Source organism: Monodon monoceros, unplaced genomic scaffold, assembly GCF_005190385.1.
Source record: "Monodon monoceros isolate NGI ecotype Baffin Bay Population unplaced genomic scaffold, NGI_Narwhal_1 Super_Scaffold_6, whole genome shotgun sequence".
Lineage (NCBI taxonomy): Eukaryota > Metazoa > Chordata > Mammalia > Artiodactyla > Monodontidae > Monodon > Monodon monoceros.
This window is the reverse complement of record NW_021703783.1, coordinates 96,396,713-96,420,993: the sequence shown is the minus strand read 5'-3', so window position 1 is coordinate 96,420,993 and position 24,281 is coordinate 96,396,713. Positions and strand designations below refer to the sequence as shown.

Genomic DNA, 24,281 nt, shown 5'->3' with positions numbered 1-24,281 from the left:
GGAGAGTTTATAGGTTGGAAATTCTTGACCCAGAAATGTTTCTCCAAGGGCCAGAGAGGCCAGAGAGACCTGAGCTGGTTTCCACAGCTCTTCTCTTTCGATGTCACCCCAACGATAACTTGGTCTTAGTCTCGGCCACATCTGAGATGTCCTGGAAGCCAAGCTTTTAGCTGTGGTGACATTAAGTCACTTTCAAACAAAATGAAACGACATAAAATGTGAACAAAGAAACCGCAGCCCCCAGGAGCTCACCCATCCACCGCTGGCTCCAGGTTGTTCTCAGCAGCCCTCACCTCTCTCCACGTTCCCCAGCCTCTTCTCGCCGCGCCCCCCCCACATCCTGCAGAACAGCCCCAGCAGGGCCTTGGCTCTGGTTCTTTCTCCAAAGCCTTAATTTCTTTCTCAGTGAACTGGGGGTACTCAAGGTGCCCTCTGGCAGAGCAGAGGCGTGAAGTGCGGTCGTGGGGTGAACATGACTGGGGTGCTGGGCAGTGTGGGGAGTTAGAGCCTCCAGACCCTCACCCTCCTTCTCCAGGCCATCAGAGGCCTTCCTTTCAGTGCCCGCTCAGGTAGAATCCAACCTTACTCTGCAGGTATTTATTGAACGCCTACTATGTGCTGGCCACATAGTCTCCCAAGTGACTCAGATCCATCTGTTCCTTTCTGGTCCTGCCCCGGCTGCCAGGCACATGCTATTACTTTGCTAGGGCTGCTGTAACAAATACCACAGACTGGCGGGGATGAGGCGGGGCTTAAACAACAGAAACTTAGTTTCTCACGATTCTGGAGCCTAGAAGTCTGAGGTCAAGGTGTCAGCAGATCTGGCTGCTTCTGAGCCTCTCTCCTTGGCTTGCAGGTGGCCGCCTTCTCCCTGTGTCCTCAGATGGTCTCCCTCTGTGTTTCTGTGTCCTAATCGCCTCTTCTTATAAGGATGCCTGTCGTATGGATTAGGGACCATCCTAATGACCTCATTTCACCTTATCACCTCTTTAAAGACCCTGTCTCCAAATACAGTCACATTCTGAAGTACTGGGGGTTGGGACTCCAGCATTCACCCATGACACACATATTTGGCCCTGTCTATGCCTTCCTGCCTGGACGAATAACATGATAACAACAATTGCCCTTATGTGTCGAGGACTATGCTAAGTGTTTTACACACGTTAACTCATTTATCACATCCAGTCTGAGAGGCAGGCACGATTCTTACCTCCATTTTACAGATGAGGAAACTGAGGCTCAAAGAGGTTGAGCCTGTTAGACTGTAAGCTCTGTGGAGGCAGGAACCTTGTCTTTAACCCCAGCACAGTGCCTGACGCTGTTATACAGGACAGACAGATATGCCCAGTGTCCCCCAGGTAGGAAGTAGGGAGAGGATTTGAAACCCATGTCATGGGACCCCATCATCCATGCCCTAACCACTGCACAGACCTGCCTCTTCCTTGGTCTCCTTTCCCCCAGAAACCAGAGTGGCATTTCTAAAATGCAAATCTGGGTGTCACTTCCTCATGTAAAACCCTTCAGGGGCCCTGACCATCCTCAGGATAAAGTCCAAGCTTCTTACCCCGGCATCCAAGGCCTCACATGGCTGGTTAGCTCCCGCTAACCTCTCTGCCTTCCCTCTCTCCCCCAACTCGGGGCACTAGCCCCCCTGAACATTGGCAGGTCCCCGAGCTCACCACGCTCTCTCTTGCCCTCTGTTGCGCCACAGATGCGGCCTTTTGCAGCGCCCCCAGCTTTGATATCAGCAACTGATGTTCTCTCAAGACTGATTTTGACTGCTGCCCTCAGACAGCTGCCCAAGGCCTTTTTGCACATGTTGTGCCCACTGCTTGGAGTGCCTGTGCTCCACACTCTTCCATGGAAGCCACCTGTCCTCCAAGGCCCGGCCTAAATCCCTCTTCCTCCAGGAAGGCTTCCTTGCATGGCTCTCCACACATGCCATGGCTACTATGATGACATCATGCTGGCGATGTGTCTTGCTTCCTCAAACCCCAGAGTAAGAGCCCATCCCATGCTGTGATAGGATCTTCTTTGTTACAGTGACTCCCATGCCCTGCACAGGGCACATGCCCAGCAGTGTTTGATGAATGAATAAGTGAAAGAATCTTTATTTATATATATATTTTTTAATTAATTGATTTATTTGGCTGCATTGGGTCCTAGTTGCGGCACACGGGATCTTGGTTGTGGCATGCAGGATCTTTCCTTGCGGCACACAGGCTTCTCTCTAGTTGTGGTGCATGGGCTCCAGAGTGCACGGGCTCTGTAGGCGGCGTGTGGGATCTTAGTTCCCCTGACCAGGGATCGAACCTGTGTCCCCTGCACTGGAAGGCGGATTCTTAACCACTGGACCACCAGTCCAGTGGTTGCTTTTTTTTTTTTCTCTTTTAGTTGTTGTTCACGGGCTCTAGAGCGCAGGCTCAGTAGTTGTGGCACACGGGCTCAGTTGTTGTGGTGCACTGGCTTAGTTGCTCCACGGCACGTGGGATCCTCCCAGACCAGGGCTCAAACCCGTGTCCCCTGCACCAGCAGGCGGATTCTCAACCACTGCACCACCAGGGAAGCGCCGCCGTGAAAGAACTTTGCTGCACAGGAGAGACTGGTACAACGTTGTAACTGAACTATACTTCAATTTAAAAAAAAAGATAGACTTCCCTGGTGGCGTGGTGGTTAAGAATCTGCCGCAACTACTGAGCCCACGTGCCACAACTACTGAAGCCCGCATGCCTAGAGCCCGCGTGCCTAGCGCCCGCGCTCCGCAACAAGAGAAGCCACCACAATGAGAAACCCATGCACCGCAATGAAGAGTAGCCCCCGCTGGCCGCAACTAGAGAAAGCCCGTGTGCAGCAACGAAGACGCAATGCAGCCAAAAATAAAAATTAAAAAAAAAAGAAAGAATGACAGCAGTAGGGAGGCTGTGGGGAAACCAGCACTTTCAATTATCCTTATAATTTGGTATAGCCTAGTGGAGATGTTTTTGGTTTTTATGTAATAAAATTTTTTTATTTAATAAAAAATGTTCTGGGCTTCCCTGATGGCGCAGTGGTTGAGTGTTCGCCTTCCGATGCAGGGGACACGGGTTCGTGCCCCGGTCCGGGAAGATCCCACATGCCACGGAGCGGCTGGGCCCGTGAGCCGTGGCCGCTGAGCCTGCGCGTCCGGAGCCTGTGCTCTGCAACGGGAGAGGCCACAACAGTGAGAGGTCCGCGTACCGAAAAAAAAAAATATATATATATATATATATATATATATATATGTTCTATTTAATAAAAGTCAAAATGTAAAAAAAAAACATTTTAATGAATATAAGTAGAAGAGAGGTGGCTCTTTGAAGGTGCCAAGTTCATCTCGGTTCACACCAGACGCCCTCCAGGAAGGAGCTGTAGCGAGGCGTGCAGCCGGCTGGCATGACGGCAGGCGGGAGGGGTCTTCACACCGTGGACATATTTTGAAGGCTGAGCCACCAGGATGCTGCTGATGGACTGGATGTAGGGTGTGGGTAAGGGAGGAATCCAGGGTGGTCCCAAGCTCTGGCCCGAGGAGCTGGAAGGTTGGAGTCGCCCTTAAGCGAACGGGGAAGGCGATGGGAAGAGCAGGTTTGGAGCCGAGCGGGAATCCAGACGTCAGTTTTAGACCTAATTCAGTTGAGGCTCTGGAGCCCAGAGAGGGCGAGTGGCTGGGCTAAGCCACCCAGCCACTCGGAGGCGTGGATAGACTCTGGTGATCTTCCCACCCCACCGTGGTCTCCACTTTGAGGTCTGTGAGGCCGGTTCTCTGACGAGGGCCCCATCCCTGGGCTTCGGAGAGTTTATGGAGCCAGTGGCAGCTTCTCCCACCCACCCGGTGACACCAGAAGGGTGGCAGGAGGGGCGTGGCGGGGACTGATTTACAACCTGAGAGTAACTAACATCCCCCAGCGCCGCCAGCTAGCTGCCCAGTCCCGTGCGGGCACAGCGGCCTGAGGGCCGTCAGACCCACGGGTCCTGGAGGAGCTCTCTGGAGCCCCGGTGTCAAGGCCGAAGGGGGTACTCTGGGGCAGAAGAGGGTCAGGGGTGCTCTGGCGTCACAACGACCCCCCACCTCCCCCGCCTTGTGGTGGGCGAGGTGAGCCTTCTCCGGTTGAGCAGTGACAAACTGGTCTGTCCGTCTCTGGAATGGAGCCCAGATTAGACATTAATCTCTCCTTGTCTGTGTGACCTGGAGGCTGGCAGGCATGGGGGGCCCTGAAACGCCTGGGTCGGCTCAGAATTGTTCTCTCTCCGTCACAGGGCCACGGGCAACCCGGTCACTCCCCAGTGGCCCCTCACTCTGGCCAACCCTGTGGGTCAGAGCCTGGAGGGTGAGAGCAGAAGGGGGGCATTTTACAGCTCTCAGGCTCCTCCCCCTTCCATCACTTCCCTTCATGCCTGCAGGAGCTTGGGGAGGTGGTTGGCATCACCCCCACTTTACAGAGGAGAAAACAGGGGTTACCAGCTGCAGTGCCTTTCCTCAAGTCTCCTGCCCGAACTGACCCTGCGCCCCAGGCTGCCGGCTCTGCCTCGCAGAGGATGTGCTTCAGGGGTTCAGGAGGGATGGGAGCTATGGATGGAGGGGATGGGGTGGGGCCTCCCCAAGCCGTGGGCAACGAACAGCCGGGCACTGGGACCTGGACTCCAGGCCTCTGCCTGATCTGACTGGCGCTCAGCCCCGTTCCCGGTCCCATCCACCCCAGGACGGCCCGGCCAGCCGGCAGGGGTCTGCGAGTACATCCAAGTCCACCCCCTTGCGGTGGGGACACCGAGGCCTGGAGGGAAGAGCTGAGTGCAGCCAGCCAGTCGGGCCCCAGCAGGGTCATCTCAGAAGGCTGTGTTCTTGTCCCATCTCTGCTCCCATTTCCATCGACACGCAGGCCGCAGCCCAGGCCGTTTCTCAGCCTCTCCCAGCACAGATATAGAGCAGTTCCAACCCGGTCTTTTCTGACGCTGCCCTTTGGGTACCAGTGCCTGATTTGAACACCCTGCCAGTAACCTCAGCTGTCAAATGAATTCTCTGTTTCATGTTTTCATCCTACCCACCCCTCTAATGGTCACCACTCTAAAAGGCCTGAAAAGCTAGGGCACATGACTCTGTGAACTTCTGGGGGGGTGGGAGGGTCCCGGGATAGTTCCCCACAGAGGTTGGGAGGCATTCAGGTCAAGCCCCTAGATCTGCTGTCAGTCTCTGTGGCCTTGGGCACGTTGACTGTACCTTGCGCTGTGTCCTATTTGCAAATGATCTTAATCTCTCCCTCACGATCTGCTCTAAGGATTAAATAAGCTAATGTATATAACAAGGACTCAATGGCAAGGATTAAATGAGATGGTGCATATCATGAGTACTTGATAAATAAATAAATGAGTCCTGGGCATTTCCTTGTTTAGCAGAGTCTTACTGCAGACAAGTAACCCCACTGGGGGGTTTAGAATACCAGAGGGAAAGGAGCCCATCAGTGCAGCCCATGGAGGTCCGAGGGCGCAGGCAGGGTGGAAGGATGGAATGGGAGTTGGGAGGGACACACGGAGAGAGCCTGGTCTTTGCCTGGTCTGTGCCCAATGGCTGAAGGTACCTTGGAGCAGCGACCACCTAAGGGTGTCCTCCCCAGCCTTTGAGCTTAGCTTGTAAATCTTAGATTCTAATGAGGTATGACTCTATCAAATGTGAACACTGAGAAAAGATTTCTTTTTGGGGGAAGGGCGACCACACCACGTGGCTTGCGGGATCTTAGTTCCCCAACCAGGGATCAAACTCGGGCCCCAGCAGTGAAAGCGCTGAGCCCTAACCACTGGACCGCCAGGGAGTTCCCAGAAAAGATGTTTTTTTTTGCTATGGAAATTTAAAACACAAACAGAAATAGAAAGAATAGAATATATGTAATCACTTGGCTTCATCAGTGATCAGCATTTTGCCAATTTTGTTCCATCCATCCTCCTGACTTAAAATAATTTTTTATCCTGGAAAATTGTAACTATATTGCAAAAGTAGAGCAATGGAACAATGAATCTCCAGTACCAGTCCCCCAGCTTCAACAAGTATTAGCTCTTTCAGCAATTATTTTGTCTATACTCACACCCATTTGCCCCTCCCCAGAGACGATTATGAAGCAAGTCCCAATTTACAATTAATGGAAATTACGAAATATTGGATTATTCCATTGAGTCTTCGCCTTGAGTTGGAAAATGTCTTCAAACAAATGTATTCCTTATCAATATAATAATTAAATGAATGATAAGCGTCACAAGTACATTCTATTAGGGTCACCTTCTGGGCATATTATGGTAACTTTTTATCTTATGTGTCACTATGGAGTCATGGTATTTCATAGATTCAACGTGTTTCAATCAAGCCCAGTCAATTTACTTCTTTTAGTGCTCAAACTGCTCAGACTTGGGCCAGTGGGAGGCCCTTTAAGTAGGCTCTTGTGTCCTCTTGACATGACCCCAGTGAACCTTTTTTTTTTTTTTTAATTAATTTATTTTTGGCCATGTTGGGTCTTCGCTGCTGCACACGGGCTTTCTCTAGTTGCGGCGAGCGGGGGCTACTCTTCATTGTGATGCACGGGCTTCTTGTTGCAGTGGCTTCTCTTGTTGCGGAGCATAGGCTCTAGGTGCGTGGGCTTCAGTAGTTGTGGCACGCAGGCTCAGTAGTTGTGGCTCATGGGCTCTAGAGCGCAGGCTCAGTAGTTGTGGCGCACGGGCTTCATTGCTCTGCGGCACATGGGATCTTCCTGGACCAGGGCTCGAACCTGTGTCCCCTGCATTGGCAGGCTGATTCTCAACCACTGTGCCACCAAGGGAAGCCTCCCCCCCCCCCCGAGTGATCCTTAAAGCTTCCTTCCCCTGTGACTCATCAAGATGGCCCAGGTTTACCAGGAGGCTCCTGGCCCACACGTGGGGATAAGGAAGATACTTATATATCATCATTAATAATTGCTAATGTAGTTATTTCAAATCATGAGTTTGTGTCAATATTTCCAATATAGTTCCAACATTAGAGTACTCCCACTTACATTATTTGATTCTATAATTGTTACTTATGTTCTTATCTGAAAATCTTGACTCCTATCATATGAACGTATGTACTTAGTTGTTTTCACTTACAATACAATAAAATAGTTCCAAAAGAACTCTGCCAGATTCATACGGGAGAAAAGAAAAGAAAACTACTGAATCAAGTTCAGGATTTTATAAGAAGTTCCTTTTTACGCATCCCTTTGTGATGGTTAATTATATGTGTCAAGTTGGCTGGACCACGGTGGCCGGATATTTGGTCAAACATTATTCTAGATGTTTCCGTGAAAGTGTTTTTTGGGATGAGATTAATGTTTAAATTGAATGGACTTTGAGTAAAGCAGATTACCTTCCATAAAGTGGGTGGGCCTCGTCCAATCAGTCGAAGGCCTGAACAGAACAAAAGACTGACCTGTCTCTGCTGAGCAGGAAGGAATTCTGCCTCCGGATGGCCTTGGACTTGAACGGCAGCTCTTCCCTGTTGCTCTTCTGCAGTCTCCAGTCTGCCAGCTGCCCTGTAGATTTTGGACTTACCAAGCCTCCAGGATCACATGAACAAATTTATTAAAAATAAATCAACCTCCCATTCAAGTACTAACCAGGCCCCACCCTGCTTAGCTTCCACAGTAATTAACACAACATTGTAGTTCAACTATACTTCATTAAAAAACAAAACAAAACAAAAAATAAATCAATCAACCCCTCTCACTGTCTGGAGACATTGTTGGCTGTCACAACCAGGGTGATGGAGAGGGGTGCTGCTGGCATCCACTGGGCGGAGTCCAGAAATGCCAATATACATCCTACAGTACACAGGGCAGCCCCACATAGCAAAGAATGATCCCGCCCCAAAGGTCCACTGTGCTGAGTTGGAGAAACTCTGCTCTAAGGCATATGTCATCCACACTCTGTGTAGCCTGTAAGCAGTCACTTAACAGACAGCGACTGCCACGTTCCCTTTTGCTTCCCATTCCGGTGGGTAATACAACGGTAGTTCAGTTCTGGGTGGCTTTCAGCTTTGGGCAAAATACAGCACCTGGAGGAGAGTGGCGTCTGCTCTAGCGGTCCGCTTCGGGGTGGTGCAACGGAATCCTGAGCGTGCAGCGTGCTGGACACCAAGGGATGAGAATGACCAGCTGTGCCATGTGCTGCCAGAGGCCACATGGCTCGGGGCTCATGAGCGCACATTAGACTTGGTGACGTGGGATCCCGCGGGGGCCTTATGCCAGCCGGCTCAGAGGATCAGGGGCTGCTAGCCAGGATGCAGGAAGAAGCGGAAGAGTGAGCAGGGGGTGAAATACGGGGAGAGCTTTCAAGAAGTGTGGCAGTGAAAAGCGTGAGAAACAGGGAGGAGGAAGCTGTAGTGCAGGGAGGAGCCCACAAGGGGCCGCGTCCAGGGGAGACCGTGGCGCTGTGGTCTCGGGGACTCAGGGTCTGCTGTGGGGCCGTGGAGGGGGCGGGGCGATGAGCGTCGGATACGAGAGCTCGCCCAGAGGGAAGGCTCAGGGCGGCCTGCTGGCTAGGAGGGCGAGTCCCCCGCCTCCCCCGCCCCGGATCTGGAAGAGGAAGAATCAGTCCTCAGAAGTTACAGACAGAAGTGATGGGTCGGGGTTGGAGGCAAGGAGCCCAGTTACTGAGCATCTGTGCCCACCTAAGCATTCGTGGGGTGGGGGCGCCAGGACCTCCACCACCGACCCCCCAGGAAAGCTGGGTGGGCCTCCCAGCTCCCAGATTTATTCACCTGAAAACCATTTCCCAAGTGGCCATACTGGGGTCATACGTGACCCAGGCCCATCCCTACCTGAGGACTCACCGTCCACTGTCTTGGGAGAAGGAAACAGTGACTGAGTGTGGACAGGGCCCCAGGGCGCTTTGGGAGCTCAAGGGAAGACTTCCTGGAGGCGGTGGTACCTCAACTGGGTCTTATAGGGAGAAGAGGGGCCATGAGGTGCATGGAGTGGGTTTTTGGTGCAGCGGGGACTGTAGGGAATGGACCGGAGCCCCCAGAGTACCGCCCTGCCTGCGGAGCGCTGGCCCCTCCCTTGTGTCCTTCCCGCGGTCAGTGGGGCCGCGCGCTGGTGTCGGGCGCCCCCTGGCGGCGCCCCGCGCGCAGGTCGGACAGGGACCGGGCGGGGTGGTGGCGGTGCTGGGAATGGGCCAGACCCATCAGGCTGACTTATCCCAGTTCTGTTCGAATCAGAAGAAAGAGAGCGAGCTTTTGGAGGAGGAAAATATTTTAGCGTATAACTTTGATATATTTGTCTCTATACTAACGCAGTCGTAAAACAGTTTTAATTAATGATGAAGAAATGTTCACATATTGAGGTTTGCGGAAGTCATTCTGGTACGTACGAGGCTTAACTTGAAATGTCTGCTGCCTGGGCTCTCTCTGTCTCTCCTGGGATAAGCGGCTCAACTCCTTCCAGGCCCTCCTGCTTCTGCTGCTGCCTCCGTGTGGCAGCAGGAAGGACCCAACGTGGACATGTGTGTCTAGACATCCCACCTCATTCCCTAGGGCTCAAAAGGAAGCAAACCCAGGAGTAGATACGGGAGATCCTCCATCGTTTCTAAAGTCAAGGAGAAGTGCTTTGAGCTTCCTGGAGACCAAAGCACAGAAGGAAATAGGGTCTGTTTCTCTTATTGGTTCAGTGCACAGGAATAGTGAGGAGTCAAAGGTGAAAGATTCCCCTGACTCCCCAAGACTCCTGGGGTCCCAAAGTTCCCCCAGAGTGGATTTGGTTGGACCACCAGAGCACAGAGTTTCAGGCAAATTCTGGGTCACAGGATGGACCTTCAAGGAGTCATGTTTCTGATCTCGGTAATTAGCAGCTCCGAGGAGGAAGCCGTGAAGAGGAGGTGCATCCTCAAGGAATCCTGGAATATCATGGCCTCTGGAAAGCATCAAGCCTTCCTCCCCCTTGGAGGCAGGGAAACCGAGGCAGGGAAGAGGGGAAGGGATGTGGCTGAAGCCATGCAGGCCAGTTCTGCAAATATTTACTGACAACTGGACCAATCGAAGCACTGAGCGGCAGGCCTGTGTAAGGCCAGTCCCCTGCGCCCCTCAGGAAGAGGGGAGAAGGCATGCGGGCAGAGCTTGTCTCACAGCGACTCCAGGCCAGCCTGGCTCCGGGCTTTGCATCACACACCCAGAAATAATGACCAAGGGGGTTCCCACACAATCCCTGCCACCCTCCGCGCCTCACCCCATCAGACGGTCCCCCTCCTAGGATCTTCTGTAAAACAGGGTGATGATGCTGCATTCTAGGGTGTGATGTCTGTCATGAACTAAGGGAGCTGTCACTGCTCTAGGGTGAAGTCCAAAGCCTGGCATTTAAGGCGCTCCTTAACCACCCCGACAACCCTCAGCTGCCGCCAGACTGAGAGGGGCCTTTCTGGGCCACCTGACAAGGGCCTGGAGGAACAAATCTGTGTCCCCTGCTCCAAATCCACCCCCAGCTCTGCCCAGGCCACAGACTCAGCGGCCGGGGAGCCGAGAAGTGGAGAGAAAACTGGCAGGTGGGGACCAAGGCCAGCTGGGGAGCCCGTGCCAGGTCCAGAGGGGCCCTGGGTCCTCTGCTCTGGCCGATGGGCAAGGCACATGCAGCCGGTCAGTCATGTTTTTCAAGTAAAATCAGAAATACAGATTTTTTAAAAATTAGAATCACCCTATTTTTAATCTACAGGTTTTTGAGGTATACCTGACATATAATAAACCTCACATGTTTAAAATGTATGATCTGATGAGTTTTGACATATATATCAAGTTTGACATATCTATATATGTTTATATATATATATATATTTGTGAAGCTACCACTGCAATCAAGACAATGCCCATTTCCATCACCCCCCAAAGTTCCCTCCTGCCCCTTTGTAATCCATCCTCTTCGTCCTCCCGTCCCTTCTACTCCACCCCCAGCCAACCACAAGTCTGCTTCTATCACTATGGATGCAATTGCATTTTTTAGAATTTCATGTGAATGGAGTCATATGGATTGCTCTCTTTTTTTGCCTGGCTTCTTTCACTGAGTATAATTATTTTTTATTATTATTTATTTTTTTTGCGGTATACGGGCCTCTCACTGTTGTGGCCTCTCCCGTTGCGGAGCACAGGCTCCGGACGCGCAGGCTCAGCAGCCATGGCTCACGGGCCCAGCCGCTCTGCGGCATGTGGGATCTTCCCAGACCGGGGCACGAACCCGTGTCCCCTGCATCGGCAGGCAGTGAGTATAATTATTTTGAGCTTCATCCATGTGGTTACACGTATCGAGTTCGTTCCTTTTTACTGCTGAACAGTATTCCATTGTAAGGATAGACCACTAGTTGATCTATTCACCTGTGGTGGACGATGGGTTGTTTTCCCTTTTGTTCTTTTAGCTGTTACACATAAAGCTCCCGTGAATACGCATGTGCACCTCTTGTTTGAACGTGTGCTTTCATTTCTCTTGGGTAAATCCTAGAATTGGAATGCCTGGGTCATGTGGAAGGCATGTGTTTAACTTCTTCAGGAACTACCAAATTGTTTTCCAAAGTGGACGTACGTTTCCAGTCCCACCAGCCACACATGAGGGCTCTGGTTCCTCACATCCCCACGGACACTTGGAACGGTCAGTCTTTAATTTTGACGATCCTGGTGTGTGTGCCGTGCTACCTCGTTATGAGAGCTCATTCCCTAATGACTAATACTGTTGTACTTCTCTTCATGTGCTCATTTGTCATCCCTATATCTTCTTTGGTGAAAGGTTTATTCAAATCTTTTGCCTGTTAAATGAAAATTGGTTTGTCTGTCTTATTGTCTAGTCATAGAGTTCTTTTTATATTCTAGATCATACAGTTTCAATGGGGGCAGTATTGCCCCCAAGGGGGTGAAAATTGGTTCTGAGGGAAGGAGTGAAAAAAAATCACGTTCTTTTTATGTAGAAAGCATGAATGTATACATACAGTACAGAAGCAGTATCTGTGCTATTAAAATCTGATGGGGGCAATTAGGAAAAAAAAAATGCCTAAAAAGGCTCCGTGAGGGAGGGAGGGGTGAAAAAAGGCTGAGAAACGTCGTTGTAGATACAAGTCCTTTGTTGGATATTTGTTTTGCAAAGAGCAAAAATTTTAAATTTGGGTTAAGTCCAATTTATCAACTATTCCTTTCAACGTCCAAATTGATCCAACACTATTTGTTGAAACACTTTTTTTCCCCACTGAATTGCTTTGCTTTTTGACCTCTGCTAAAAATCAATCGACCAGGGCTTCCCTGGTAGTGCAGTGGTTAGGAATCTGCCTGCCAATGTGGGGGACATGGGTTCAAGCCCTGATCCGGGAAGATCCCACATGCTGCAGAGCAACTAAGCCCGTGCGCCACAGCTACTGAGCCCGTGAGCCACAACTACTGAAGCCCACGTGCCTAGAGCCTGTGCTCCGCAACAAGAGAAGCCACCACAATGAGAAGCCTGCGCACCGCAACAAAGAGCAGTCCCCGCTCGACACAACTAGAGAAAGCCTGCGTGCAGCAACGAAGACCCGACGCAGCCAAAAATAAATAAATGAAATAAATTGACCGTATATGTGTGGGTCTATTTCTGGACTTTCAATTCTGTTCCAACTAACTCAAATATTTTTAGTATATGGTGCAGACCAAAGAGAAGCCCATCTTTGATCCAACTGCCATGGGTCCTGCCTGTCCTCTGTCTCCCATGCAGACCCCCTGGCCTGCCTTAGCCAGGAACTTCCTGCCTCAGGCCTGCAGCTGCACCTCCGTCCTGGCCCAAAACCCTCTGCCCCGAGATGATCTCCTGGTCAGTGTCTCCTCCTCCGAGAGGGAGGCCCCTGCTCACAGGCAGCCTCTGGCCCCTCTCTGTGGCATCATTCTGTTGGTTTGGTTCTAGGAGAGCTCGGCGAGGTCTGCAGGCACCGGATCACGCACAGGGCTGTGTAGACAGAAGTGAAGAATTGGGGTTTTATTCTATGTGAGAAGGAAGCAGGGGTGGCAGGATCAGACTTCAGGTCTGGGGATGTCACTCTGGCCGTCACATGGAGGTGGACTGAAGGAAACAGTGTGGAGACCCTGGCCGGCACACAGACCCCGCTGGCCACTCACGCTGCCTGCAGTCCCGTCATCAGAGCCATCCCTCCCTTTGAGAGAAGCACCCGCGAGAATGAAAGTTGCCCTGGTCGGCCTCACTCTGGGTCTCAGGTGGTGGGAATCAGGAGAAGCAGGGGCTGGGTGTCCTGAGGGGGTGCGGTGGGCCGCTACTGTCCCCTGCTGCCCGCCGGAGTAGCTGCACTCCTATGGCTGGCCCTGTCCCTCAGGGTCACGCCCTTCTGTCATCAACGCCCCTCTGGCCAGCGGGGGCTTGCAAACTCCTCTGATGATGGCACAGTCCTCATCCACACCCTGGTCCACTCATGCATTCACAGACTCAGTGCGTGTGTGTGTATGTTTTTTTGTTTTTGTTTCTTGTTTTTCTGCCACAGTGCATGGCTTGTGGGATCTTGGTTCCCCGACCGGGGATCGAATCCATGTCCCCTGCAGTGGAAGCACAGATTCTTAACCACTGGACCACCAGGGAATTCCCTCAGAATGTGTTTATTGAGCACCTACTATATGCTGGCTCTGGGCCAGGTGGTGGAGCTATACCACCACCTGACAGTAAGCAGACGTGTCCCTGCTGTCAGGGCCCCAGGCTGGTGGGGGAGTGAGAGAGTAATCAAGAAATCACACCCTGAGTGGGTCGTTGTGAATTGAAGTGGGTGCTCTGAAGCACAGAAATGGGTCAGGGCAGAAACAGGGTTCCAAGAGATCAGATGAGACAGGAGTTGGACCTAGTTCAGGGATTCCTGGGGGCTTCCCTGGAGAAATGATGGCTGAACTGGATGGGAAGTGTGGGAAGTGTGGGAAGGTGCAAAGAAGTTCCAGGTGGAGGAAAAGGCAGATGTGTAGCTCTCGCAGCTGGAAGGACAATGGCTCACTGAGAAATAGAAAGAAAGCCAGTGAGCAGGAAGGCGGGGTGAGGAGAGGGACCCAGGGGCCTCATGGGTCCTGCCGCCTTCAGGTCAGGGGGAGCACACAGTGCTAAGCAGGGAAGTGACATATTCACATTTGGATGTTGGAAAGATCACCCTGATCCTGATTCTCAACACCCAGCTGGTAAAGAACATTCTTCTAAGAGAAATAGAAATGTGACTGAGGTTTAGAAAGGATTAGAGGATTAATATTCATTTCATTAGGGGTGATGACGATGATACTGCGGTTATGGAAAAAAATAACCATTTTTAAAAATCAAGGCACATATTGAAGCATTTAGGACTGAACAATCACCATGTCTGAAATTGACTTTAAAATATTAAGGAAAAAGACAAATGAAGAAAAATGGCAAGATAATTAACAATGGTTTAAATTAGGTGATAGGTACAAGGAGTGTCCATTATACTAGTCACTCTACTTTGGGGTTTATTTGAAATGTTTCATATTAAACAGAAAAAAAAAAGAATAGCAAAGAAAGAAGAAGGAAAGACAAATAGGTAGATCAATGATACATAGATAGACGGGCAGACAGACAGACAGATAGAAAAGATAACCCTGGTTGTCCAGGCTGGGTTGGAGGGGCCAGGCCTCCCAGGCTGGGCAAGCCCATGAGGACGCTGTCCATTGCAGGTAAATTCTAAAATGACCACCAAGTAGCCTTGTATAATCTTCTCCCTGTGAGTGTGAGTGAGACTTATAGATATGATGGGAGATGGCTCCCATAATTATGTTATGTTAGATGGCAAAAGGGAACTTTGCAGGTGTAATTAAGGCCCCTAATCAGTTGAGTTAATCAAAAGAGAGATTTTCCGAGGTGAGCCAGACCTAATCAGGTGGGTCTTCAAAGCAGGAGCTTCAAAGACAAGGAAGTCAGGAGGATGAGCTCCTGTAGCCTTGAAGGCACAGCTTCCATGAGTTCTACAGCTGCAAGGGAATGCATTCTGCTGACAGCAACATGAACTTGGGGAAGGACCTGGAGCCTCAGATGAGATGACAGCCCCGGCTGACACCAGGATTTCAGCCTGTGAGACTCAGCAGAGAGCCCAGTTGCGCTGGGCCTGAACTTCCGACACACAGCAATTGTGAGACAACAACCCACTCAATTAGTGATGGTTTGTGACACAGCAATAGGCAACAAATACACTGTTAAAGAGCTTAGGTGAAAGAATCAGAGGCTTGGATTAGGGTAGTGACAGTGGGGATGGTGTGAAGGGGGTAGGCTTGAGAGTGTTTAGAGGTTCAAATCGGCCAGATGGATTAGATATGAGAGTGAGGCAGTGGGACATCTGGAAAGACTCCTAGATTTCTGGCTTGAGCAATTGAGAGGCGGGCCTGCAGGAGGACGAGGCCAGAGGGACAGCCTAGGTGTCCCTTCAGGCATCTAAGAGAGCTTGCCAAGCAGGCTGCTGGGCCCGGGGAAGGTGAGGGCTGGAGATGAAGCAACATGGGCAGTCGCTGGTGTGCAACAGAGGCTAGCGCCAAGGGGCATGAGGAGATGGGCCCAGGACGGAGCCTTGGGGATTTGACTCTGAAAGTGCCTGGAAGGGCTGATGGTGGAGGCACGGGTGGTGTCCCAAAAGCTGGGGAAGGGAAACGCCTCAGGGCGAGGGGCAGGGGATTAGGCTGCACGTGACATGGGCCACCAAGGCCTGCCATCATGACCTCTTCATGACCTTTGCACTCTGTCTTCTCCCCTTCCCCACTACCACTGGACAACTCCAGCCCAGGACTCCTGGCCCTCCCCCGGCCTCCTTCAGCAGCCTCACCCCCCTCACTGGCCTCCCTGACTCCAGTCCCTGCCAATTCTCCAGGGTCCTTCTTATACACTCATGTCTGAGATCACATCCCTGCTTGGGACGCCCTGAGCTCCCAGGGCAGCTCTGGGAGGGCAGGAACCAAGTCTGACTCACCTGCTACTGGGTCCTATGTGGGTGCTGGTGACAAAGTTGCAGGTACTAATGTGGTTTGTGATATTTCTGTGGTCTGCAGCCTGCAACCATACTGAAAGGAAAGATAATTTAAGATAGGAGTTTGTGAGAATAAAGATGTGATTTTTTTTCCCCACTCAAGTCCACAGACCTCCTGAATCCTAACTACCAACCCCAAGATGAAGGGTTGGAGCTCCATCCATAACGACACATAAATTGGTGCATGGCCAAGAAGGAAGACACTGTCAGCAAGCAGTGGCAGCAGATTCGGCAGGGCCACTTTGAGTGCAGGAGGACAGATTGTCTTCCTTAAGCAGGAAGACAAGTTCATTGACAGCCAGCCTGCCTGCAAGGAAGAGCCAGCGTGGGAGGGCCTGGGCTGAGTTTGAGGGTCAGAGGGCATTCTAGGCAGAGGGCACCCCATGAGTGACCCCAGGCAGATCCCACCTCTCTGGGCCTCCGTCCCCCATCTGTGTGATGAGCAGGTTGGTTCCCAGGCCTCTCAGGGCCTACAGTTCACCTCTGGTAAGGAGGACCCTGACAACCAACGTGCCATCCAAATGTTCCCCTTGGTTAAGCGAGGGCTCATCGTGAACCTGCCCTCAGACCCACGGGTAAGCAAGAACAGAAATGCCTCTCAACTGGCTCTGGTGGGAAGGGGAGGGTATTGGCTCCGCTACCAGGAAGGCTGGACTTCCCTTCCCATCCCTCAGCCCTGCTCTCCTCTGTATGGACTCCGTTCTCTGCCCCTTCTGCTACCCGGGTGGCTGTCAGAAGCTCTCTTCAGGCAGCCCCGCTGCAAAGACAACCCAAGTCCTGGGATTGGCTCCGACTGGACCAGCCCTGGACCAATCACTGTAGCCGGGGAGATGCTGTTTTCTGACAGGCAGGCCAGGTCAAGTGCCCACCCCACATGGACTGAAATGGGGGCTGAGTGGGCCCCAGAGGAAATTCTAGGACCGTGGTAAGAAGAGGATGGAGTGGATGGATGCTTCACCCACAAAAGTAGCAAAAGCCACTGCAAGGGGTTAAACAGTGGCCCCTCAGTGCCCCCACCCCAAGTTATGTCCACCCAGAACCTGTGAATGTGAATGACTTTGTGGGGCAAAGTCTTTGCAGATGTAGTGAAGTTAAGGCTCTTGAGATGAGAGCGTCCTGGGTTTAGGGTGGGCCCTGAATCCAATGTCAAGTGCCCTTATAATAGGGAGGTAGAGAGAGATTTGAGCCACAGAGACGCAGAGGTGTGGAAGCCATGTGACAACAGAGGCAGAGACTAGAGTGACACAGCCCCAAGCCAAGGACTCCCTGGAGCCACCAGGGGCTGGAAGAGGCAGGAGGGATCCTCCCTTCAGAGGGAGCGCGGCCCTGACGACACCTTGGTTTCTGATTTCTGGCCTCTAGAACCATGAGGGAATACATTTCTGTTGTAAACCACCCAGTTTGTGGTCATTTGTGACGGCAGGCACAGGAAACTAACACACCCACCCCAGTCTCATCGTGAAGCACCTTGTAACCCCAAGGGTTGAGAGTCTACATAGGGGCCGGGCCTCAAACATGCCCAGACTTTCTCTCTGATCCAGCCCCTTACCTGTCGCTCTCAGGATGTACCACTGTCCCCAACACTGCCATCAGAAAAGGACAGCAGTGGATGTGGACAGCTGTTGGGCTCTAAACATTCTGCAATGAGCCTTCGCAAAGTAGGTGTTAGATAAATATATCAGTATGACGAAGTGAGGAATTCCCTGGCAGTCCAGTGGTTAGGACTCGGCGCTTTCACTGCAAAGGGCTGGGGTTTGATCCCTGGTTGGGGAACTAAGACCCCACAAGCCACCCAGAGTGGCCAAAAACAAAAAACCCCCCACTGAAGTGAGATCTAAGTATACAAATACAATCACTGCCTTCTTCTCAAGGCTCAGGGGTACAAATCCCAGCTGTGCTGCACCCTGGCCTTGTGAATAAGCCACTTGGCATCTCTGAGCCTCAGTTTTCTCACCTGCAAAATGGGGATGATGAAATTGCAGTCCTGGGACTTCACTGGTGGTCCAGTGGTAAATAATCTGCCTTCCAACGCAGGGGACGCGTGTTCGATCCCTAGTCGGGGAACTAAGATCCCCCAGTGTTGCAGGGCAACTAAGCCCCCGCGCCACAACTACAGAGCCCACGCACCCTGAAGCCTGCTCGCCACAACTAGACAGAGAAAACCTGCATGCCACAACTAGAGAGAAGCCCACGCACTGCAACAAAGAGCCCACGCGCTGCAACAAAAAGATCCCGCATGCCACAGAGAAGCCCCAACGCAGCAAAAAATAACAACAAATTAATTAATTAAATAAATTTCTTTAAAAAAAGAAAGAAATTGCAATCCTGCAGTTAGAGTGGGGGTTAAATGAGCTGGACGCTATGAACTTGGCCCATTGCTGGGTGTTTAAGAAGAGCTGTCTCCCTTCTCCTTCCCCCACCCCCATCCCTGCCCCCCCAGTGGACCACAACCCATGCTGGGGTCTGGGAGGACAGCACCATTTTCAGGCATTTGTTGGCCTCAGTCACTCTTGCTTTTGGAGGCTCTGCTCACATCATCGCAAACGTGAATATACCCTTATAAAATGTAATTTTTTTCCAAAATAGATTTTGAAACGGTTTTTGTAATTTTGCTCTTGAATTGGTTCCTTGACTCTGCCTTTGATGACCTTAGAGCAGATACCTAACCTCTCTGGGCCTTAGCTGGCTCATCTGTGAAAGCGATAATGATGTTCCTTTATAAGTCACGGGGTCCAATGTCAACATTTGTAAAGTCATAAGACAGAGCCCGACACATAGCAAGTCCTGCATACACGTCTGCTAAATAAGATAAAATGCCAGTAACTCTTCATTTCTGATTTCTTATCAATGACCCCGAATTCTCAGAATTCTCACTACTTGAGAGTTCTCCACTGTGGTGAAACTTTCATAATTACCACATTGAAAATAATGATGACATAATATCACATCCTGTAGGTATTTAGCGAAGCATCTCTTTAATTTTGTCACTTTATTTTTGCATTTTGCAGTGGTACACCATGTTGGTTGCTAATACAATTTCTACCGCCCCAAGGGGACAAAGGCTGTGTGTTCATGGGCAAGGAAAGCAACTTTCAGCAGGAACTCTGAGAGCAGGGGCCTGGAAGAGCCGGGAAAAGGAGGGCAGGCTCTCCAGCTCTCTGCCGGGCTCACCCGACCTGTCCTCGCATCATGTCTGGGCTGGACAGGCCCGAGGGGACATACAGTTCAGCCTCCTCGTTGACAGATGGGAGGCCCGGGGCTCTGGAGCAGAAGGGACTTGCCCAGTTTCAAACTGTGTGGTCCCAGGTCTCCCTCCGATGATCAAATTTCTTTCCCTACTTCAACCCCTCTCACATTAGCACAGCACCCCCTCCTCCTTATCCCGGGGTCCAGTTGTTCTTCCCAGGGACAGCCCGCTGCCCTGCAGCTCCATGAGGAAGGGCTTCTCCTTTCAAAACTTGCCATCCCACGTCTGTTCTCCAATGGGCCTTCCCTCCTGAAACCAGAAAAAGGACGAGCTGATGCCAGATGGTGTGTGGGTGGCTGTCTTCCTGGCTCCAGGGTTCAAATCTGGCCTCCAGGTTTAATTTGCCGTGTGATTTTTGAGTGTGACTCAGCCTCTCTGGTTTCTGCTTGTCTCACCTAACACAGAAGATGACACCAGTTGCCTTCTGGGGATCAGGACTATTCTTGTCCACGTTCGTGAATCTTCTGGCATAAAGCAGTTCCTCAAGAAACGTTAGTTATGTATCTCCCCAGCCCCCAACCCCATCAGGCACTCCCTCTTTCAAAACCTCTGAATCCTTTCTTCTCCCCAGTGTGTCGGTGTCTAATAATAATTTTAAGGTTATCCCCTCTGGGGAAATTTTAGCAGAGATCTATTAAAAAAAAAGTGGAGTGCTAAAGATATCTCGTGTGTCAGGCGGACGGTGGAAGGGGTCAGAGGAGGAGAGAATGAAGGCTGTTGAACCTTTACAGGTGGCTCCTCGGTCTTGGTAGCACGTGAGAAGCACCCAGTGTTGGAGAAGCTGTTGCAGTCTTGAGCTGGGGGCGGTTGGATTGAATTTTCCAGATGAAAACGAAGCCTGAGGAACAGGAATTCCAAGAACCTGAGTCACAAGAAGGAGAGGAGTCAGGCTGGGAAGCTGCTGACAACACATTCACGTGACCGCAAAAAAGTTTCAACAGATTATCAGGGTGGATGAGGGAGCCTTTGAACCTGCCCCTTGGACCTTGTGCTCATCCACCCCAGGCGAGGCTATTTACTCCTGACCTACTTCCAGAAATTGTCTTTTCTAAGGCCAGGGGGGTTCTCGGAGATCACCCAGCCCCGCGTGCCATTCTATGGGCAGTAAACAATGCTCAGAGAAGAGGAGGTTGGCGGCCAGGCACTCGTGTAGGAACTGGCGGCTTCTCTGACCAGTGCCTGGGAGAAGAGCTCTCTGGCAACATTTGTTTCTAACACTGACTGGCCCTTTGAATGAGATCAGCCCAAAACGTTTAGAGAGAAAGACATGAACCATCAAAGCTGTTGTCCCTCATACACCCAAGGATGGTGTCCAGGTCTACGGGGCAAGGATGTCGGGGAATGAAGCAACAGACCTGTCAAAGCAGATGGGTTGTGGTTGATTTTTCTTTTCGCTAAACGTTGCCTTATTGCTGCTCTAGGGCTGTTTGCAAAATAAACCTTGGGGAAAGAATCGTTGGAGTGGAGAGCTTACGTGATTCCCTCCACCTCAGGTTCGCCCATTGTCTTGGTTTTCTGTTGCTGCCAATAACAAACTAACGAAGTAAGCGCCTTAGAACAACACAAATTTATTATCTTATAGTTCCATGGGTTAGAAATACGTCTGGAGGAAGTGGGGGTGGGTGGCACCCACTGGGTTAAAATCAAGGCGCAGGCAGGGCTGTGTTCCTTTCTGGAGGCTCTAGGAGGGAATCCGTTTCCTAGCCTTTTCCAGCTTCTAGAAGCTGCCTGCATCCCTTGACTTGTGGCCCCTTCCTTAACCTTCAAGACCAGCAGCGTTGCATTTATCTGATCATTCTTCTGTTGTCACGTCTCTTTGACTACGGCCAGGAAATCTCCAGTTTAAAGAATGTATGTAATTACACTGGGCAAACATGGATAATTCAGGATACTCTCTCCACCTCAATAGCTTCAACCTAATCACATCTGCGAAGGCTCTTTTACCATGTAAGGTAATATATATTCACAGATCCCAGGGATTGGGGTTGGACATCTTTGGGGGCCATTGTTCTGCCTATGTATTCTTCTTTTCTCCTCAGTGGTCTCTCTAAAAAATACATTTCACTTCTCTGCAGAAAAGAACATATTCACTGTCATGGGGAATATGGCTAAACCAGAATTTTTTCAAGGATTTTAAATCTTTTTATTTTTAATTCTATTTTACATTCTGCATATATACAGAAAAGTCCATAACTCAAAAAGTTGCAGTCTGATTTTTAGAAACTGACCACGCCAATGTAAATCAGCACTCAGATCAAGAAACAGAACGTGCCCTGGGACCCCAGAAGCCCTGCTCGTGCCAACTTCAAGTCCAAAATATTATTCAACATTTGTTGACATTAAAAAATTTCCTGGAACTTCCCTGGTGGTCCAGTGCTTAAAAATCCGCCTTCCAATGCAGGGGACGCGGGTTCGATCCCTGGTCGGGGAACTAAGATCCCAAGTGCCGCAGGGCAACTAAGCCTGTGTGCCGCAGCTACTGAGCCCACACGCTCTGGAGCCCTCGCACAATAACTGGAGAGCCTGCATGCCACAACGAAAGATCCGGAGTGTGCAGCTAAGACCCGACACAGCCAATTAAATAAACCAACAAACAAACAAATAAATAAATATTAAAAAAAATTCCTATGTGGGCAATACTTGGAGTATGATTGAATGAAAAGGAAAGAGCCCAAGCACTGTTCATTTATTCATTCAACGAATATTTTCTGGCACCTGTCCTGGGCTGGATGCCAGGGAAAATGGGATGCGTTGATTCGATGAGGGTCCTCTGGCACAGAATCTATGGAGGTAACTCTGTGTGTGTGTGTGTGTGTGTGTGTGTGTGTGTGTGTGTGTGTGTGTTGGGGGGTGTGGGGAGGGAGTTTGTGAAAGAGATAAGAATACAAATGCATCGACCAGCCCTAACCAGAAGGCTTCCCAGGGAAAGTGGGTCCCGAAGATGAACACAGCCGAGGAGAAGAAAGGATTTCCAGCAAGGGGGAGAGCACAAGCATAGGGGTGGCAGTGGGGCAGGCAGGGTCATGGTGGAGTTTGGGGAAACAAAGAGAGAGATGACCCCTGGAATTGCCAGCCTCTGGGCCCTTGCTCAGCCATTCCCATTTCCCATTTTACCAGCCCGAATCCCAGCTGTCCGGACTCAGAACCAGAGGCCATAGCCCTCAGGCCAGCGTCTTCATTTCACAGATGCAGAAGCAGGCCCAGAGGAGAACATACACACACTGCTGGTCATTGGCTTCATTACTTCTCTCACTCCACACTTCTCTACAGAGCCTCCCAACCCCTACCCTCCCCTGTGCCTGGTGCTGGGGACACAGAGGTGTCAGGCTCCGGCCCTGCCCTGAGGCACGCAAGGCCTGATGGCACAAAACAAGCCATGAGGCCTGAAACACGATCCAGACCACCCATTTCTTCCTCCAGGGCAGTTGCCATACCCCACAGTCCCTTACTGCCTATTCCACTTCCCCGCTTCCCTATCAGGCCTCTCATTCATTCTTCATTTGCACATCCCACATGTATCTATTGGGCATCTACTTCGTGCAGGGCAATGTTCCAGGCACAGGGAACACAGCTGTGCAGAAGACAGACCCCTTCCTCAGTGGGGAAATCAGACAATGAACAGAACACAGAGCTATATAATGGGATGTCACCGGAGGTAAGTGCTGTGCTGTGAAGAAAAATAAAGCAGGGTAAAGGGCTAGAGGAGAGGGAAGCTGGTGTTTTAGGTAAGGTGGTCAGGGCAGGCTCTTAGAGGAGGTGACTCTGGGACCCAAAGGAAATGAGGAAGCGTGTGTTACAAGGATGGGGGAGAAGGGAAGGGGGGTGGGGCCTGGAGGCAGGCCCCTCCTTGATGGGTCTGTGGACGGAGGCTAGTGTGACTGCAGGGGGATGTCCTTGGCCATTTAGCTAGTTGGGAAATCTCAGCACTCTCCCTCCATTTGCATCTCCCAGGTCCTTAGAAATGGGCCACGGGGGCTGAGGTCTGGGAAGGGCCTCTAGCTGCCTCTCACCTAGATCTTCCTCTCTCAGTGGAGGCCAGCACGCGGATGGATGCCCACTGGACCTTGACCTTCATCAGGAGCATGTGGCCAGCTGACCTCATACCTCTCCACGCCTCAACACCCTCATACTTAGTTAACACTCGGAGCGAGACCCCATCGTACAGCTGAGGAAACAGGCTCAGAGCCTTTCTCAACGCCCTGCACTGCGCCAGGCGGAGGAGTCTGAGGGCAGGAGAGACTCTGCCACCGTCCCCCCATGAGACCTCTTTATGGCGGAGGGTGACCTCTTTCTGGGTTCTGAAGAGGAAGTTCCCAGGGGAAACCGGTCCTGACAACTTGACTGAGGAGAAACGGAGGGTGGCAATGGGGAGGGCAGGGGACAAAGTCAGTCTCTCGCGGGGCGAGGCGGGGCGGGGGCGGGGGGTACGGCCCGGAAGGGGCGATGGGAGGAGCTCAGAGACGCCAAACTGCCCGAGGGCGTACAGGGGCTGAGGTCGGTCTTGGGGAGGGCCTTGCAGGGAGGGCCTGGAGAAAGTGGGCGCAGGGGTGGAGGGGCCGGCGAAGGCCGAGGCGGGATCCCGAGAGCCATTTGAGGAAAAGCTTGGCCGGAGTCGGAGGCTAGACGCTTGGGGCGGGGCGGGGCCGGAGCGGACCGGGCGTTGGAGGATGGGGAAGGGAGCCAGCCCGGTAGGTCCGCGGCGGGAGGTCAGAGGAGGGCGGCCCGGGGCGTGGCCTTGGGCGGGTCTGGGGTGGGGCCTGACGCGCAAGGGGCGGGGTCTAGCTGATCGGGGTCGTGGTCTTGAGGGCGGTGGCGGGACCTGGATGGCTGGGGTGTGGCCTGAGGGCGGGCAGCTACCGGGGGCGGGGTCCGGATGGCCTGGGGGCGGGGCCGGGCGAGGCGGGGCGGGGCAGGCGGCGGCCTGGAGGCGGGCGGGCTGTGTCGGCAACGCGGAGGTGCGCTCGCCTCACTGGGCTCGGCAGGAGGCGGAGGCGGCGGCGGAGGCGGCGGCGGAGGCGGC

General features: G+C 51.9%; 1 protein-coding gene across 2 annotated transcripts in view; it reads left to right on the top strand.

Moving 5' to 3' along the window:
- Window positions 1-23,463: 23,463 nt before the first annotated feature.
- KIAA0930 (KIAA0930 ortholog) overlaps window positions 23,464-24,281 on the top strand; it is a 45,760-nt gene continuing 44,942 nt past the window's right edge. The window contains exon 1 of one of the 2 annotated variants that reach the window (XR_003791117.1): window positions 23,464-23,587. The gene's annotated coding sequence lies outside the window, so the exon portion shown is untranslated. Of the gene's footprint in view, window positions 23,588-23,716; window positions 23,756-24,281 lie in introns of those variants that run through there. The other variant, XR_003791116.1, reaches the window with a different exon arrangement.